This window comes from Phoca vitulina, unplaced genomic scaffold (genome assembly GCF_004348235.1).
Source record: "Phoca vitulina isolate PV1807 unplaced genomic scaffold, GSC_HSeal_1.0 scaffold38, whole genome shotgun sequence".
NCBI classification, from domain to species: Eukaryota; Metazoa; Chordata; class Mammalia; order Carnivora; family Phocidae; genus Phoca; species Phoca vitulina.
Genome location: NW_022589741.1, coordinates 9,552,847 through 9,572,499, shown reverse-complemented (window position 1 = coordinate 9,572,499; position 19,653 = coordinate 9,552,847). Strand labels below are relative to the sequence as shown.

Genomic DNA, 19,653 nt, shown 5'->3' with positions numbered 1-19,653 from the left:
CTGGCCAGTGCCACCCATCTTTTGACAGACAAGGGTATCTGCTCATAATTCAAGGTCTGTTTAGAACTTGCAAGGTCGGCGGCTCCTCCTAGGAGCGTTTCTCACAGGTAGTTGGAAGCCTGCGTCTGAGAGGATGCCCTTGGGCTGGGCTTTGGGTTCTCACATCTGTTCACTTCTGACCTGGCCTCAAAAGAGGTATTAAAATGCCCTTTGACTCTTTATTTTTCCTGGCCTAATTAACCAAAGTGTTTAATAAGTAACAGGGATGTTTCCAGTAATTTAGCACTTCATTAGTAATTTGTTCCATTATAATATGTATCACCAAAATCAACTCAATTCAGACAACCATTTGCTGCTTTCACCAAAGATAATGACTTCTAATTCCCATTACTTGAGCATCTTACAAACCTTTTAAGTGGTTCACTACTTTCCATTAAGGTATATCTCAGAAAGATTTAGGACCTTGCAAAAAAGTAAATAAAACTCATGAAAACTGAACCGTAGATAAGCAAATGAAATGGATGACTGTGTAGGGACAGGCTTTGTGGTTTTGCAAAAAACAAAGTCCATTTCTTGTTAACTCAGAGAATTTGAATTTTACCCTTTAAGATACCTGAAGCAGCTAGAAATTTCATTTCTATTTCATGGCAATGAGGGCTTCTACCATCAGAGAATGTGGGGAGGCATCTAAATATTCTGTAATGCAGTTGAGAAGGCTTTTGAAAGTCAACAGACTATGTTTGGGACAGAAATTGGTTCCCATGAAAGCTTGTTCTGTCACTGTGAACGGATAGTGAATGTGGCAGAGATCTCACCCTTGGTTCCTGGATTAACATTGACTTTGCCTGTTTGCATTGTGTCTCGTGTCTGCCCCACAGCACTCAGGACAGCACTGAGCACGGAGTACTAGTAGGTTGGTGCTAAGTTGTTTGACTCCAGCTTGCTGCTTACAAGTATGAATTGAGAACCCGAGTCATGTGCTAGTCACTGTACAGAGATGTTCAATGTCCTCTCATTTATCAGGTGAGTGGAGCTTATACTTTTAATGAACAAAACTTTTACTAACTTATGTTAGCCAATTTTGACAGAAATTATTCTGTAATAGGGGCGCCTGGGTGGCTCAGTCAGTTGAGCCTCTGACTCTTGGTTTTGGTTCAGGTCATGATCTCAGGGTCCTGGGACTGAGCCCCGTGTCAGGCTCTGCACTCAGCAGGGAATCTGCCTGAAGAGTCTCTCCCTCTGCCCCTCCCTCTACTCACATGCCCACGCACTCTCTCTTGCTCTCTCTCTAAAATAAATGAATAAATCTTTAAAAAAATTTTCTGTAATATAATGTATTATTTCTTTGTCTTCCAAGCTAAGAGTATCACTTAGATCCCTACATCTAATGATCTAGATGGGAAACGGGACTCAAGGTTTGAAGTGATAGCAGGAACTATGAAAGAGAGAACAGGATGAAAGGCCCAACGGAGGGCCAGATCAGAAGTGGCCTGCTGACATCTGTCCATCCGCTCCCTCCACAGATACCTGCTGAGCACCTGCTATGTGCCGAGCACTGTGCTACAGACTGAAGGTTTTTTTTTTTTTCAGGATTTCATTTATTTATTCATGAGAGACAGAGACAGAGAGAGGTGGAGGCAGAGCAGGGAGCCTGATGTGGGACTCGATGGGATCATGACCCAAGCCGAAGGCAGATGGTGCTCAACCAACTGAGCCACCCAGGCGCCCCAGACTAAAGATTTAATGATAGGCCAGGCAGACCTGCTCTCTGTCCTCCTAAAGCCTCCAGTCTGGTGGGAAACTCTGAGCAGAAAATGCACCACAGTGGAATAAATACTGTGGCAGAGGAAAGAACTGAGGGCATATAAAATGAGGCAGCTCCAAAAGGGCATCGTGGAGGAAGTACTCTGGATGGGTGCCGGTTACAGCCACACAGATAATCCTAGTGTGTTAGTGAGAACTGGCTAGGTTCATTTAAAAAGGTGAGCAGATGTGTGAAACACTGCAGAACTGACATCTCTTGTCCCCAACAGAAATGTGTAGATCAGGCCAACGTGACGATCACAAGGCAACAGAGATACGGCTTTACATTTCCTATGACAGCAGCTGTGGCATCTAACTGGATCAGTGTGGGACAGAAGCCGAGGCACCTCCCCTTTGATGGTGTGCTATACTGTGATTTAAGGAAGGTGTAGCAGGTGCCTTCATAGAGTCCTTTATCTGACTCTGGCATTTTTAAAAAGTATCTCAGTTAGCTATTGCTGCATAACAAACCACCCCAAAACTCAGTTGTTTAAACCACTAAGTATTTATTGTGGCTCACGAGGGTATTGATCAGTTGGGTGGTTCTTCTGTTCTCAGCTGGGCTCACTAATGTGCTGGAAGTGATCTGTGGGGCAGGATGACAGCTCTGGTGACTTTGGCTGGTCTCTCTCATGTGCCTGGAGTTGGCTATCAGTTGATCTGGGATGGCCTTGGCTGGGACAAATGGGCCTTCCTTCACATGATCTCACATCTTCTAGCAGGCTAACTTGGATTTGTTTACATGTAATGTCAAAGTTCCAAGATCAAGAGAACAAGTGAAAGTGTAGAGGCTCCTTGATGCCTAGTCTGAGAGCTGACTTAGGATCACTGCTGCACATTCTGTGGGCCAAAACAAGATTCAAGCACAGAGAAATGGACTCCACTTCTTCATGGGAGGAACTACAAAGTCATGTTGCAAAGGCATAAACTCAGGAAAGGGCATAATTGGAGTCATTTTTGCAATCAATCTACCACAAATAGCAACCTTGAAAGTGCTGGAAAACCCAGTGTGTCCCTAGCATACGTCGTCCCAACTCATGTCTCTGGTATCCTCCAGGCCTCGTCATGAATGGGCATGCCCATTCCTCCGGGAAGAACCCAGATGTCAGGCCCCTAAGACTTTCCTTAGCCTCCTCTGTAGGGAGTCTTGTCTTCCCACTTACAAAGAGTGGAAGTCAGCCAAACTAAGAGTCATGAGGGCAAAGGCCTATTAAACAATGTTGGTCAGCTTTACTGACCATAATCATCATATTGATCACTGATATAGATAGATCCGCCTCGGTCAAGAGACAGATTCATTGGAACAGAGAGGTTGGCAGATTGCCACATCAAGTGAGAGTGCCACGTGTGCTGATGTTCCTTTAATAAACATTTAATACAGTGCTGGGTGCTTAGATGAGCTTGGGGTCACTGTTAATAAAAGCTTGGGCTCCAAGATCTCATACATTTGGCACAAATATGCCGCAAGCCATTGGAATACTTCATAGTTCCATTCTCATTTCAAGAAATGAAAACCAGTTTTTCTTTGGTGAAGACAAGAATCTTTCTTCTCTGTATCTTCTGATAGGATCTTTTGTATTTTTAGACTGTTCATATTTTTTCTTTGCACTAGGAGAAAGATTGCCTTCTCTCCCTCAGTTTCTGTTACAGAAAGCCAAGAAAGGCTATTGTAAATAATGTTGCAATGAACATGGGAGGCAGATATCTCTTTGAGATATTGATTTCAATTCTCTTGGACATAAACTTAGAAGTGGGATTACTAGATCATATGGTAGTTCTATTTTTAATTTTTTAAAGAACCACCATACTGTTTTCCAAAGCAGCTGCACCATTTTACATTCCCACTAACAGTGTACAAAAGTTCCAATTTCTCTACATCCTCGCCAATATTTGTTATCTTTTTTTTTATAATAATCACCCTCGTCGATGTGAGTGATACCTAATTGTGGTTCTGATTTGCATTTCCCTGATGATTAGTGATGTTGAGCACCTTTTCATGTATCTGTTGGTCATTTGTATGTCTTCACTGAGAAATGTCTATTCAACATCTATTTTTAAGTGAGGTTATTTGGTGTTTTGTTTTTTTTTTTAAAGATTTTATTTATTTATTTGACAGAGAGAGACACAGCGAGAGAGGGAACACAAGCAGGGGGAGTGGGAGAGGGAGAAGCAGGCTTCCCGCCGAGCAGGGAGCCCGACGCAGGGCTCGATCCCAGGACCCTGGGACCATGACCTGAGCCGAAGGCAGACGCTTAACGGCTGAGCCACCCAGGCGCCCCTGGTGTTTTGTTTTGAATGGTAGGAGTTCTTTATATATTTTGGATATTAACCCCTTATCAGATTATTCACAATAGCCAAGACACAAAAACAACCAAAATGTCCACTGATGGATAAATGGAGAAAAAAAAATGTGGTCTGTACATGCATGGAATGTTACCAGTCTTTAAAAAGAAGGAAGTCCTGTCATATGCAACAACATGGATGGATGTGGAGGACATTATACTAAGTGAAATAAGCCATTCATATTTGTAAGGATGAACACTGCATGATTCCACTTATATGAGGTATCTAAAATAGTCAAACTCGCAGAAGCAGAGATTAGAATGGTGGTTGCCAGGGGCTGTGGAGTGGGGAATGGGGAGTTGTTCGTGGGTATGAAGTTTCAGTTATATAATATGAATGAGTTCTAGAGGTCTGCTTTATAACGTAGTGCCTGTAGTTAACAATAATGTATGGTACACTTAAAACATTTGTTAAGAGTCTAGATCTCATGTTAAAACTCCTACCACAAAACAAAAACAAAAAACTAAAAGGGCATGAGGAAGCTTTTGGAGCTGATGGATATATTTATTACCTTGATTGTAGTGATTGTTTCACAGATGTATGCATATGTCCACACTCATCAAATTGTATACATTAAATATGCACACTTTTTATTTATCAATTATACCTCAATAAAGCTGTTTAAAAAAAAAAAAAAGAAAAGAAACCCAGAAAGGGCTCTAATGGGACCAGTTTGGCCCTCGGTGCCTACTGTGGTCTGATCAACTCCCTCCAGGAGCTGGATACTATTGCACCAACTGGACATTACCAATGGTAACCTGTATATGGGGGAAGGATCAGTTCCTAGTAAGATGCAAGGGGATGAGCAGGAGGGGGATGGCAATGGGGAGTGAGTAGGAGAGATCAAATGGTATTTTTTTTAAAGGATTTTTGAAAAAGATTTATTTATTTGAGAGAGAGAGTGGGGTGGGGGGGTGCAGAGGGAGAGGGAGAGAGAGAATCTCAAGCAGACTTCCCACTGAACATGGAGCCTGATGCTGGGCTCGATCTCACAACCCTGAGATCAAGACCTGAGCCGAAATCAAGTCAGATACTCAACCGACTGAGACACCCAGGCGCTTCTCAAATGGTATTTTTCTATTTGAGATTGTCTGTTTATTCAGACTAGCTTGCAGGTAACATTTGACTACATAGACAAGTTTTCAAACGATTAAAATACAATACAAACACAAAAGCCATTATATGGCACTTACTGTGTCTCTGATTATAAATATTTAGATATCCCGACGTTCTACAAGGAGGTAAAGATGACTTCCTGATTATATTCTGAAATGTGCTTTTCTGAATGATCCCCGATATTGGCTTTGCTGGTTTATATCTTTAAAAAAAAAATATTTTCTTTATTTATTTGAGAGAGAGACAGCACACGCACAAGTGGAGGGAGGGGAAGAAGGGAGATAGAGAGAATCTCAAGCAGACTCCATACTGAGCCCAGAGCCTGACGTGGGGCTCAATCTTACAACCCTGAGATCATGACCTGAGCCAAAATCAAGAGTCAGACGCTTAACTGATTGAGCCACCCAGGTGCCCCTTGTTGGTTTATATCTTTTTAATAAACTCTGTTAAAATGATTATTTGATGTCTCTGGTCTGTTGAAACGTGGATTGATGGGGGTTTATTTCATGAGCAGAGCTGAACTACTGGCGGAAATCTTGACATACCCCATTGCAGCAGAGGCCTTTGCCGAGCACCATGTGACTATCCCCTGGCCATCCCTATGCTATGCCCCACGCTCTCAACAATAAGCAATCTCTGTGAGCTCTCAGTCCTCACATGGCCCAGCTGCTCACTGTATGGGTAGACTCTAAGGAAAAAAGTAGGAACTTTATGGCCAAGCTTTATAGAGGAAAACAAGCTAATAATTGTCCCTGTGGATAACTAATATTGCCCATTCCATGGATAGTGGTCCAAAGGAAGTGTGCATCATAAATGAGAGGAGCAAAGGAACAGCTGCTAGGGCTTTCAGTGTTCTGCTCTGACTCCAACAGATTCTCACTGCTGTATGAAATATCTCCAGTGCATTCTCCAAAATGCTTCTAGAAAACACACAAGATGTCTGGTGTGCCACATTCAGAATTTAATCCCTTCATAGCTGCCATTTTTTTGAGGCCACCAGGTTCCCAAAAGGGTCTTATTTCAATCTCTTCCTACCATCTCCCTGATGTCCCCATTCCCTCCTGGTAAGTCACTGCTTCCCAGGCCCAGCCCATCTATTTGACATGAGTATTCCTTGCTGAGAGATGGCAAGTAAAGGCCGATGGGTTTGGCAGCAGCCGAAATGTTCTGAGCAGAGCTGGTGTATACCTTCTTGGTAACTTCAATCCAGGGAGGTTCAAGAGCAAACAAACAAGACAGCTAGCACTTATTCTCTTCCTCTCCTCCTCCTCCTTCTTCCTTTTTTTTTTTTTTTAAAGATTTTATCCATTTTTGACAGAGAGAGAGAATGCACAAGCAGGGGAAGCAGCAGGCAGAGGGAGAGGGAGAAGCAGGCTCCCCGCTCAGCAGGGAGCCCCATGTGGAGCTCAATCCCAGGACCCTGGGATCACGACCTGAGCCGAAGGCAGACGATTAACCGTCTGAGCCACCCAGGCACTCCTCTCCTCCTTCTTTACATAGCTTTCCTGAGTAGGAATTGGGTCTCCCATCCCCAGATTGCCCAGTGGGAACTCAGGCCCCTTCATATTAATTGAATAAGCATTTTCAAGTCACATAGTTTTTGAGCATCAGCAAAGCACAGGATTTTCCTGTAAAAGGCTTACCCTGGGTTGAGATCTTTTTTGGTTGGCACAGAACTCTTTTGCTGCCTCTTCATGTGCCTGTTACCTGTCCTGGAAAGAGTACAAATATTGATATAAGCTTGTAGTTCAGGCTTTTCTTATGTCACTATTTCACCTTTCCCTGGGTACCAGGAAGGCTCTGTACCCACCCTCCCATGCAATTAGCATCAATGGGCTGCTTGCTGGCACTGTTAAATAGGAAACAGAGGAACTGCCCTGGTTTCTGCTGTTGTGTTTGTGTATTTTCCCCCGTTTGCACACAGAACACAAGAGGACCCGCTCTAACTGCTGCTCTGAAGTCCTGATTGCTGCTGACACATTATTAAGAATGACAAAGTGGGAGCCCTTTTGTGCTTAGCTCTCTCCAAGGGAACAGCCAACTCTGCCCTCCCCCATGAAGTGAGATGCTCTCCTTCCTGCCATTTCACACATACTTTGACTCCAAAACCATGCATTTGAACTGAATGGAAATAGTCTGGGGAATGTTCCATTGTAGAGTGTTTTGAGGTGCTGGTTTGGTTCATCTCACCTTATTTCAACAAACATTCATTTAGGACCTATTCTTTCTCTGCCTTTGGGGTTGCAGAGAAAACCAAGTCATTATGCCTACCCTCAAGGAACTCACAGTCTATGGTGGGGAAAGAGTTGCCAATAAAGTACATTAAAATGAGTTTGGAACAATCTACATGAAGGAACATAGATGTTATTATGGAAGAAAGGCGGACACTGATTCTACCAGGGTGAGACAGGAAGTTTTTCTGAGGTGATGGGTAGAGCCAAATCTTAAAGGAGAAATAAAAATTTTTCAAGCATTTATCCATTCACCCAACAAATCTTAAATTTCCCAAGTGGTAGGCAGGGAAAGACTCCAGCGAGTATGTGAATGGGACCTGACAGTGACGGCTGGGGGATGGAGAAATATCATATCACGAAGACGGAGGACTGTGGAGAGGGGCCTGGATGGGCGAGAGAAGGTGCAGTCAGGAAACTGAGGAAGGACAGGTGCACAGAGGAGAGTGCTAAGGCAGGAGGTAGTATTGGGGGGCTCAATGCTAAAGAGCCTGAGCTTTATTCTTCCTTCAGAGGAGGGTAACTACTGAAGGACCTTAACAGTGACATAATCAGATCCCTGTTTTAGCAGGATAGCGCTGTCCCATGCAAAGGACAGTCTAGGTGGAGATAAGACTTGAAGAAGGGAAAGCAGTTAGGAGGCTATTGCTGTAATTAACAGAGGAGAGCAAAGGCTTGGATGGGAGAAGAGAGTGTCAATGTGAGACACATTTAGAGTTCAGACATGATAGGGCTTGTTGCCTGTGCAGGTGTAGTGCATGAGGGGGAAGGTGAGTGGGAGGGCTCCAGGAGGACTCCCAGTTCTCAGACCCACATGGCTGGCTGGAGGACAAGCCTTCCACTGGGTTGGAGAAGATTGGAGCAGGAGAGGATTCACAGGAAGAAGACGATGAGTTGTGTTTTGAACAACTTAAGCTTGAAAATACCAGTGAGTATATCTTTCGGTTGGTCAGAAATGTGGGTCTTGAATTTGGGAGAAAGGCTGGGTTGGAGGTACTGTTTGAGGAATCACCTCCATAGCTGGTAATCAAAGCCAAGGAGGTGGATAAGAACCCAAGGCAGAGCTTGTGTGGGAAGGAAAACACGGGAAGGGAAGAAGCCCAACGACAGCAGTATCTAAGGGACAAAGCTATCAAAGAGAAGAAAGCAAGGAGATCTAGATGAAAAACAGAGACAGAAAATCTCAAGAGACAGAAGAGATCATTCTTCCAGAAGCCAAGGGCAGAGAAAGTTTCAGGAAGGTGGGGATGCAGAAAGAAATGCTTTTAAAGGTAAAAAAAAAAAAAAAAGAGAGAGAGAGAGAGAGAGAAGAAGAAGCGGGAAGGGACAGAGGGAGGGGGGGAGAAGGAAAGTCAGGGAGGAGAGAGGAGGAAAGGCAGGGAGGAGGGAGGAGGAAAGGAAGGGAGGCAGGCAGGCTTCAGAGAAGCCAAACAGGATCAAGGCTGGAAAGAAGGTGTTGGACTTGACAATTAGGACATCACTTATTGAATTTAGAAAGAGCAGTTTAGTAGAGTTTTAGAAGATATAGATTCCTTCCTAGTTCAAACTGGTTTATGAAGATTTTTCCTTACAAGAGGCAAAAACACAAATGAAAAACCCAATCTTTGACTTTGTTCTTTAAAAAAAAGACACACATGTACCAGCTCAGTTTGAGTCAAGCTCTAGCAAATTAGCGTAGTTCTGCTTTGGTTCACAGTTCAGTGCAGTTAAGATCTGCCCCCAACACCTTGCTATCTTCTGCATTCTCATATGCCAATGGCTGGTTCCTGGCAATCCCTTCTCTGGAAGACCCGATTCTTCTCCCGGTTGGTGAGCCCGGGACTTCAGAGGCTGATCTTATTACTTCAGAAATCTTATCACTTTAACCTTCTGTCCACAGGTCTGCTTACAGAATTTTCCAGCTCACAGGAAGCTTGCTTCTAAGAATGAAACCACCTTTCTTTGTCTTTCCTGTTTTGTTTTCTTCCACATCCAGGAGTAAATTTTCGGGCTCTCGGTCATAGCTATTTTATAAAGTAAAATTGGGAAACCACAACATAAAGTATGTGGGGAAATTTATCAAGGAGAGAAGAAGGAATTGAAAGAGGCAAAAACACCACAATAAAAGAGCCATAGATTAACCACAGAGTCAGGGAGAAAGTGGAAAATAAATAAGAGAAAGGGAGAAAAGATGGCACAGAGATATATGAAAGTGAAGGTAAAATATTATTTAGGATATTATTATATCTTAAAATTCTTGTTGACTAAACGAATAAAAACAAAGCAGGAGAAAACATGGGTTCACTGCAAACACTGCCTCCCTTGTGACCCTCAGCTGATGGTACCCTATGCTCTCTCATGTTTGCAATCCAAACTGTGGAATAAATCCTGCCCGTTCTAGAAGGTGGGATGAGATGTGTGCTGGGCGTGTGGCTGCTGCCCGAGCCTCCTGGTTGTTGTGATGCTCTCTCTTTCATGCTTGCTGGTATTTTACGGATTCACATGTGCCGGACCCCAAAGGGCTTCTGGGTAGTAAATGCCCTCTCCCACCCCGAGTCTGTACTTTGCAAGGCTATGACCAGGTTGGCTGTCCTTAGAGACGAGTAGGTGAGATGCCCCAGGAGTACGGGCAGAGCAGTTGACTGAGAAACCTTCTTTTCATTGCTTGGAGAGCAATATCTGCACACAGATAATGTGCTGATCCTGGGTGTCATCCGGTTGCTAGAATGAACATCCAAAGGGTATGTTAGATGTAAGGAAAAGTCTTCGGCAGGGGTTAATATCTAGAGTGGACACTTCCTCAGGACTCTGTCTTTCTACTCTTGACTAGTCTCTCTAATCATGGCATCATTCCCTCCCTCCATGATGATGTGGCTGACAGCTAACAGGCCCAAATTAAGATCCATACAGTAATAACCAGACAAAGAGGTGGCTCTTAACCCAATCTTCTGTTAGAAAATCTCTAAGGAAGGATTATGATCAACCTGGCTTCATTTATATACCCATCCACAGACCAACCACTCTGGCCACTGAGATGAAGTTCTAGGACTAGCTCATTGCAGACCAGGTGTCTCCAAGTCTAACTAGTGATTGAGATGTTAACTCCCTACAGTTCCTGAAGTCAGTTTGCTGGAGACTGCTGTAAGAGAAGTATCCTTGCTCTTAGCAGAGTGCCACCTAAAGAAGCTCTCTCTCTTCTGGGTATTGGTTATATGTCTGTGAGGTATGAAGCTGCCAAAGCCATTTTGCAACCACGAGGGGAGTCAGCCAACCACAGATGAGGACATGTCTGAGGATGTGGTAGAGAAACAGAGCTGGAGTCTCTGGACCAATCTGACCCTGAAGCCTTCCCTTCCTCGGGTCTTCGGGCCAACAGCTGTCATTGGTCTTTGGACCAGTTCATATTGGGTTTCTGTTTCTGTTTGTTTTGCAACTTGCAGCCCGAAGCACCCTAACTGGTAATGTAGTAGGTGGGGATTGGTTCCAGAAAAAACAAGAGATGCTAAGCAACCAAAAAAAGGTCCACTAAAATGAGGATGCTGAGCATGTTGCACAGAGGATGTTTGTGACCAGGCTCAAGGTTAAGGGAAGAGCCCTGGATCTTCACTGATGTTCAGTGGAAATGCAGGTGGGGGAGCAGGGTGAGGCCTCCTCATAATTACTGAACCTCATGGAGATTCCTCACTCTGCATGGCTACCATTTCCCGGAGCTGGGTCTGAGGGTGAGGAGTACTTGGCTGCATTTCATGCCAACTGTTGGTCCGGGGGGGGGGGGGGGGGGGGGGGCAGGCTGGGATCTTCCCTTCTGGATGGTGAGCTCTGGGGAGGTGGAGCTGACATCTCAGGCAGGGGGCCTGGCTCCTACCCGGTGGCCCTTCGGTGCTTCTCCAGGATTAGCAACCGACTTGCTAGAGGTGCTGTGCAGTGAAATGTAGGTGAGGGTCAGTGCCACACGGAGAGAGGGTTCTGTGAAGTGAGGGCTCCAGAGAGCATTCTCAGGGGACGGAGGGCGGCAGGGCACGTCTCCACATCAGCTGGAAGACTCCAGCTTGGCCAGCTGCTTGGGAAATGGTTCTTCCTCAGGTGCCAGCTTCTCTCCGGACCCTGTGGCCACGGAGTCTGCCCATCTCTTTCTCTCACCCGAGCCCCAGGGAAGCCCAGGCCCAGGGGACAATGCTGCCTTGTTCTGGAGCTCTGATTTCTGAGTGGCCTCTTGTTTGGGGACCCAGGGAGCAAGAAGAACGGGCTGTGAAGCTAGGAAAGTACTGCCCTGGAGCTGGGCTGCAATTTCTTTTTGTTCCTTGCCAAGTGCCCCTCCGATCTAGGACAGAGGGCCTGCTCCCAGCTGGAAGTCAGAGGGGCCCTGGCCTTCAGGCTCTGGGGAAGTGGGACCAGAGTTAGGAGGAACAAAAGCCTCACAGATCCCTCAGGCAGGGCCGAGGTGTCTGAGTCCGAGGATTGTTCAGCCTAACCTGACTAGTGTGTCTGGGACTGGGAGTGTGTGTGTCTGCAAGTGTGACTCTAGGTGACTCTATGAATTCATATATTTCCTCTCTCTGTGACTTCTTGATTATGAATGAATCAAATTTGAGGCCCAAATTTAGTAAGCTTAGCTTGTCAGAAATTGACCTAACCTTATATAAGCCTAAATCAAATAAGTCTACCAGTTCTCATTCTCTGGCTTTTTCCTACAGAGGCATTATAGTAAATTTGCTGAACAAATAAGGCCTGGCTCATATGTTGCTTATACGTATGCACTTACTAGTGCATGCGCATTTGCTGTTTTTTTGTGCGTGCCTCCAGGAAGGTGCTCCACATTCTTCCTGTGCCTCTCACAGCAGCGCACGACCCCGTGCTCCCAGACCACGGAGACCCCAGGGACGCAGACCGCGCTGATCTACCTGCGCCTCCCAGAAAACCTGTCATTGACAAGTCTTTGGAATGTGTTTGCCAATATGTACCAAGAACAGGTCAGTTTTCCTAAAAGGCCCCTTTGATCTTCACTTTGTGCAGAATGTATGGTGGCTCTTTGTTGCCAATTACTCGGATTCTGAAATGGGATACAGATACCCAGGTGGTACAAGAGCATCTATTATGGATTCATGAACAAAAATTTTTTAAAGTAGTTATATGCTTATTTTATGTATGTTAGATAAATATGAATAAGACCTAAAACTGTGATTATTATATTATTACTTCCTAGAACAAGGCTAAGGTTTTTTTAAAATGAAAAGTTTAAATTTGATTTAAGGAAAATCACTATGTAACTAGTAGTCCAGGTGGTACATGGATGTGTGTGTCACTAAGTGATAAGTAAATGACCAGACCAAAGGATGGCATTCAAGGCCCTCCTAATCTGCCTCCTAATCTGGCTCCAACCTGCCATTCCAGCTTTATTTTTAACTCCTTCTCAATAGAGGCCCTCTGCTTTGTCACAAAGGCTTACAAAGAGTCCCACATATAGGGGTCCCACAAAATTCATGGGCTCTGGAACTATCCAACCTTTTGAAACCAATGGCCTGTGCAAGTTCAAGGGGAGTAGGGAGACTCCACTTCCTGATGGGGAAAATGTGGGGCAAGGTTCTAGGAGGACCAGCAGGATGGATAATATTGTCATGGCTATTTTGGGAAATACAATCTGCCACAATCCATTTCATGGATTTCATATATGTTTCAAGATATATATATATATTAGGTTTAAGATAAACAGGCAAAAAATTCTCTTTTTCCTCTCCTCCACCATGACAGGAAACTGGGAATAATCCAGCCCAACAGAAACTTTAGGGATTAAATTTGAAGTGCCAGGCATACAGTAAACACTCAGTAAGTGCCATTGCTATTATTCGATAATACGGAGGACGCTTCTGGGCCTCACAGTCTCTCTCCCCTTGCCACAAACATTTGAGCATGAACGGGTTTATCTTCAGCATTTCACGTAAGCCTCACGACCACCCTGTGAGACGGATACTCTTACCATTATCTGCATTTAACTGAGGAGGCACTGAGCCTTAGAGAATTAGAGAATTGAGGGATTTCCCCCTAATTTTCCACATTTAATCCCTAAACATTTCATGAAGTGGGTATTTTTATGTCCATTTTAAAGATCGAGAAAGTGCTCAGGGAGATTATGCACATTGCCCAAGATGAGATAGGTCGGATTTGAACCCAGATTTTTCTGACTCTGGCCTCAGTATGGTTCGCACCTTGGACACAGCGTCCCAACAGTGAGGGCATGTGCGGGGCCTCCAGGGTAGCTCTGGGGCCAGGGAAGCTGCCAGGTGGTCATGGCTGGGTTTGTTCTTTCCGCAGTTCACTGCAGATGGTACCCGGGAGCCAATGGCCATTAACCCCAAGGTCATGGAGAAACATAGCTGCTGTTGTTCCAGGATGCAAATGTGCTTATTTACTCTAGCCAGTGGGAAAATGCCAGTTCCTGTGGGAAAGGGGCAAGCATGTGGAGGAGTGCGTAGGGGGAGTGGGGAGAGGGGGTAAGGCCTAGTGTGAGGCGCTGGGCGACGTGGTATGATGGCTTCTAACGTTCTCAGAGCATATTCTATGCTCCCTCAGCTCTGGGCCTTTGCACATGCTATTCCTTAGACAGTGTTCATTCATTCATTCTGTAAATATTTTTGAGCCCCTCTTATATGGTAAAGGTGCTAGGGAAGAACACTGGACAAGACAGGCAAGTTGTGTACCCTCTTGGAACTTACCTTCAAGTGGCAGGGGAAGGGGGAGGGACAGAAAGTATTCATGTCGACAAATGAAAAAGATAAGCCCAGATTTGTGATCTGGTTAATCACTGAGAAGAAAATAAATGAGGTAATGGAAAAGGGAATCGCTTGGAACACTTTCCAGACCTAATTATCCTTTAGGATGTAACCCAGATAGCACCTCCTCTGGGAAACCTTCGTGGTCCAGCAAGGCTCGGTTAGATGAGTCTCTGACGTAGCTCAGCACGGCCACGGCATTGCACTCCCTGCTTGGTTACCACTCTGTCTCCCAGACCGGTGCGTGCGCCCCTTGACAACAGAGACTAGGTTCTGTCTCAGGCACCGGGAAGCTGTCTGGCAGCACAGGTGCTCAGCACCTATTTGTTAAATAAATGAATGGATGGAGGGACGGCCATGTTTGGTAAAGCATCACCCTGAAGAGTGAGACTATTTTTAATGCAGTTATGTCCTCAAAACCGTGTAATCTGGTTGTATTCTTCCTAACTGCTGCTGGCTGTTTTTTTTTAAAAACATATTTTGGGATCTTAATGAACGAGAATGATTTGCACTGCAGCATATGGCTACTTTAATTAAGGAAAGGGTATCATTTTTGTAGCATAATAAATAGTGTATAATTTATCAGTCCTCATGTGTATTTTACAAGTATACCATGTGGGCCATATAAATCTTTCTATACTTGGGAGGGGTAGAAAGAATCCCTATTGATCTGATGTGAGACAGTGCATGGAAACAATGAGCTGAACACCTTGACTGCCCCTGAAGAGGCAGCTACCCGTGCGGAGTCACCTTGGGGTTCCCTGGGCACCCTGAGAAGTAGAGTAACTAACAAGGGAGAGTACTAGTGGGGAAAAGCCACTGGCCAGGGTTGTAGAAGTGAGTAACCTTTTGTGCTGTTTCTCAATGAATAAAGCAAAGCACATTACTACTCCCAGAAGAGGTAGGACTCTGTAGAAGGAGGTACCTCCTGGAGTGTTGGAAAGAGGCCTGGTCTCCTGGGTTTTGTTGCTAAGCATTTGCCCGGGGCTGGGGAGCTAGAATCCATCTGGGAGCAGGGGCAGACTAAGAGTAAGGCAGAGGGAAGGCAAGCTCAGCACATGTGTGCCATGGAAATCCAGCAGTACTGAGATGTGGCAAAGGAATACCAGATAGGTTATAAACAGACCCTGACACGGCAGACAAGCTGACTGGGTCCAGAACCTTCAGGTAGCTAGATGTCTTTGACCAAGAACAAGGTGTCCTGGCTCCCTGAGAACACTTATCGACATGATGAGGGGCTCCCTGTCACTAGAGACAAGGGCAACGGGGCCCAGTGCTGCGGGACTGGGATGTCTGGATGGTGAGTCTCCAGGCAAACGGAAACTGAAGGGGGTGCCCCTAAGAATGAATTTTCCCCTACAGAACTCACAGACACTTTCTGCAGACTAACCTGGCATTTGCCCTCCTTATGGGAGTAGAGTCAGAGGATCTGTGGAGAAAGTGGAACTGGAGCTGGGTTTGGTGGAGGGAGTCATACCACATAGAGAGAAGGAGTGGGAGAAGGGCATTCGCAGAAATGGAGGCACAGTGTGTCACATATCATACCTTCCATTATATTTTCTATGAACCACATGTGGGAGATATCCACTCTCTCTCTCCATTATCTCTCTATCTGTTCCAGAGGCTTCAGAGAGATGTCTGTTTGGAAACAATTAAAATGCTGATCTGGCTGAGCAGAGCCTCTGTGGACAGGGAACACAGGCCTATTCTAATTTTATATACCTTTGGAAAGTACAAGGAGGTAAGACTGAAAAGTAGCTCTAGAAAAGCTTGTAAAGAACCTTGAAGACTTCATGCATAAAGTTTAAAATTAGAAAAATGCATTTACTGGCGCCTGTCTGCAATGGGCAAGGCACTCTATTCAGGCTGGGATGTATCGAGACTTGAGTATGACTCAATGAAAATGGCCGCATGGACAGCTCCACCCGGGTGTTCCAATGGCACGCTGCGGTCCACATGGCCCGCACATGACTCCTCATCTGTCTGCCCAAATGAGCTCCCTCCCCTCTATTCCTTTGCCCAGTTAAAGGCACCAGCATGCACCCACTCATCTGAGCAATAAACTCAGTACCCACAGAAGACCTTTCCCTGTCCTGCACTCTCCATGTTAAATAAATCAGAAAGTGTCATCAGCTTCACCTCCTAACACCTTCTCCAATCTCTCAACTCCTTTTGGTTTCTTGGACTATCGCATTAGTCTCCTAACTGGTGCCCCTGCCTCTAGGCCTTTGCCCCCCAGTTTCAGACCCCACACCATCACCATACCATCCCATGCTGAGAAGTGCTCTTCAACAGCTAAAGCAATAGTAGTTGCTGATTTTTTAAGCTTTAGAAAATTTCTTTTTTAAATGTGACCCCAATAAATAAAAGAGGAAAGAGCCAAGATGCTGATGAGTGTCTCACTTGCTCAGTCTTGTTCCTTATCCCAAGGCACCACAAAAGAGCCCCAGTGCCCCCAACAAACACAGTTTGAAAGCTCATGGGGAACATCCAAGCCACTCAGCATGGTTTACATGTCCCTCTACAATCTGGCCCCTGGCAACCTCTCAGATCCCACTTCTGCCACGTTCTCCCTCACATATTAGGCTCCAGTAACACCGGCCTGCACGCGGTTCTTCCCACACATCTGATGTCTAACCCCTCCGCCCCCTCACCCATTGGACCTCGCTGCCTGGACCACCCTGCTCTCCTCTCTGGCCCCATTAACAGAGCTGCCTAGCACCACTGATCCTCCAAATTCTGGTCAGGCATCATCGCCTGCTGGAAGCCTCTCTGAACCCCCGCGAGCAACTCAGCAGAACTGTATGCAGGATTAGGTGTACGGTCTTCCCCAGGAGGCTGTAAGCTCCTCGAGGATCCAGCCAGTGGCCCATTCATTTCATTTCCTAGCTCTTAGTAGAGTCCAATAAATCTTCATCACACTGAGCTGTGGAATGAAGACCAGATGCCTCCCCTACCTTCATGCAGGCTGTGCAGAGTCCTGGTGTGTTGCCTTAGGATCTCAACGATCACAGAATGTCCCCTTGTGTCCCATGGTAATAGATCAGGACATCCGGCACCATCCACAGGAGTTCAGGCTGGCCTGTGTGGGCCTTGTTTGATGGATGGCCACTTCACTGGCTCTCTCCCCGCCAGCTCCAAAGGAAACACCAGCCCTTATTGCAGATAAAGTGACTTATCAACTACCTTGGGCAAGAGGCCAGTGTGCAGGGCTGATGAGCAGTGGAGAGCGATTCTTCCAAGACTCTAATTGACGTGCAACTCTTTGAGGAAAAGATGAATGATGAGGGCATTTACTTCAAGAATTAGATGTAGGGCTCTTCCATCCCTCTCATAAGACAGGAGCAGGTCCAAGTTTGAGTGAGCCTGGCACCTAATACAGAAGATTTAGAGGACAAAAAGCCCACGGTCACTGTGTGCTTTGGAGGAAAAGTGGCTAAATAGCAGCTTCACAATAGTTGTAAAAAATGATGGTGTGGTGCCTTAGTGGCTCAGTGGGTTCAGCATCTGACTCTTGGTTTCAGCTCAGGTCATGATCTCAGGGTCATGAGATCAAGCCCCACGTCAGGCTCTGTGCTCAGCCCGGAGTCGGCTTCAGATTCTCTCTCCCTCCCACCCACTCTCTCTTTTGCTTAAATAAATAAATAAAATCTTTTTTTTTTTTTTTAATATGATGGTGTAGTAAGCTGAAGTGCTCTCCCAAAATTCATATGTGGGAGTCCTAATCCCCAGTACTTCAGAAAGCAACTGTGTTTGGAGATAAACGTCTTTAAAGAGGTCACACGAGACCATTAGGGTGAGCCCTAATCAGTATGATTGGTGCACTTGTAAGAAGAGGAAATTTGGATAAAGATATGTATAGAGGGAAGACCATGTAAAGACACAGGAAAAAGACAGCCACCCAAAAACTAAAGAGAGAGGACTCAGAAGAAATCAACCCTGTTCACACCCTGAGCTCAGACTTCCAGCCTCCAGAAGTGTGAGAAAATACATTTCTGTTGTATAAGCCCCCCAGGCTGTGGGACTTTGTTGGCAGCCCTAGCAAACCAACTCAGATGGGCATGGTGTGGTGAGGGTCTCAGGCTACAGCGCAGGTCCTTTTGGTATGCTCCTGGGTGCCACTATCCGCCTCTTCGAAGGTTTCTGGCTGCCCTACTCCCATGAGGTTGTCTGCTCTCAGGGCATCTTGAGCCCTGGCTTGGCCTTCATCACACTCTCACGCGCGGGCTGTATTTGTTTACTTCTCTGTCTCCCCGACTAGACTCAGCTCTTCCAGGGTAACCTTGTGTCCCTCTTATTCCCAGTGCCTGGCACAGAGGTAGTACCCAGCAGGTAAACATTGGCGGAATTGACGAATTGGGAGTTTACCATCTGTACCTGTGCCCACCCCTTCTGCCAGAGACTGCTGCTTAGGTTGGCCTGGCTCGGGGGTCCTCAGCTCCTCCTCCCCTCCATCGCCTCTGCGCCCCGGCAGCTCTGCTGAACGAGCTCCCAGCAGGGGGAGGTTCGGAGTGAAATGGCCTCGATGGGGGAAGCGAGATGATTGGTCCCTGTCCTGTCCAGCGAGGGGATTGGCTCTCCGTCTGAATGGGCTCCTGTGATTGGCTCGGCGAGCAGTAAGTGGCTAAGAAATCCCCCCTTCCGGTTAGGCGTCTCCCGCGAGCTTTCTGGCTGCGGGAGGGGGCGGGCTGGCTCTGTGCGGGCTCCGCCTTAGTCCCTGTCTCCTGCAGCCTGAAGGTGCAGAAGTGCTCGCAGCCCCAGCAAACAGCGTTCTCCTAGGCCTGCCGGGAGGGATTAGCTGCGGGTCAGCAGGGGTCTAACACAATCTCTTTCTGTTGGGCAAACAAAACAACTATTGATATACCTGCTCTCTGGACTTGACACCTTTAACTCAACGCAGAAAATCAAATCACTTCCCTGCGATTGGATTCTAGCCACTTCCCTCGCTCCTCTTTTCCTTTGGTTTCCCTCCTGGGGTTCGACCTGTATTTTCCTTTTTCTGCAAGTTGAAAATGTAGGTTATGGCTGGGCTGTCAAATCAGGAAGGACTGGCAGTTAGAATGAGTGGCGTGCTCTCCCATCCTTCACAGCCTAGAAACAGAAATGTTCCTTACTGTTCCAGCAACCCGAGTAATATCTGAAAGTCTACAGTGATAATAATCATTACTGTTGTTTACATATGGCTGCTAGCGGTTTATACATTATAATAATTCCTTATACAGCTTTGATCATAAATGAATAGGCATTATTATATTTGTCCTCGAACTCCTGGTGCAATTTCCAGTTTTTGCTCCACAGTTTACATTTTGAGGATAAGGCAAACGTTGGCTGGAAGTGCACTGACTTGGTCTAACCGGGAGCTGGGACCCAGCAGACCCATTAAGGGAAGACGTGTCACCACTGTGGAAGGGGGG

The 19,653-nt window shown here is 46.0% G+C and overlaps 1 long non-coding RNA gene across 1 annotated transcript in view; it reads right to left on the bottom strand.

Annotated features, from left to right (window-relative positions):
- LOC116647042 overlaps window positions 1-18,733 on the bottom strand; it is a 43,176-nt gene extending 24,443 nt beyond the window's left edge. The window contains exons 1-3 of the long non-coding RNA XR_004302264.1: window positions 18,617-18,733; window positions 17,197-17,612; window positions 6,906-6,974 (exon numbers count right to left, since the gene is read on the bottom strand). This is a non-coding gene — a long non-coding RNA (uncharacterized LOC116647042). The remainder of the gene's footprint in view (window positions 1-6,905; window positions 6,975-17,196; window positions 17,613-18,616) is intronic.
- Window positions 18,734-19,653: the final 920 nt, after the last annotated feature.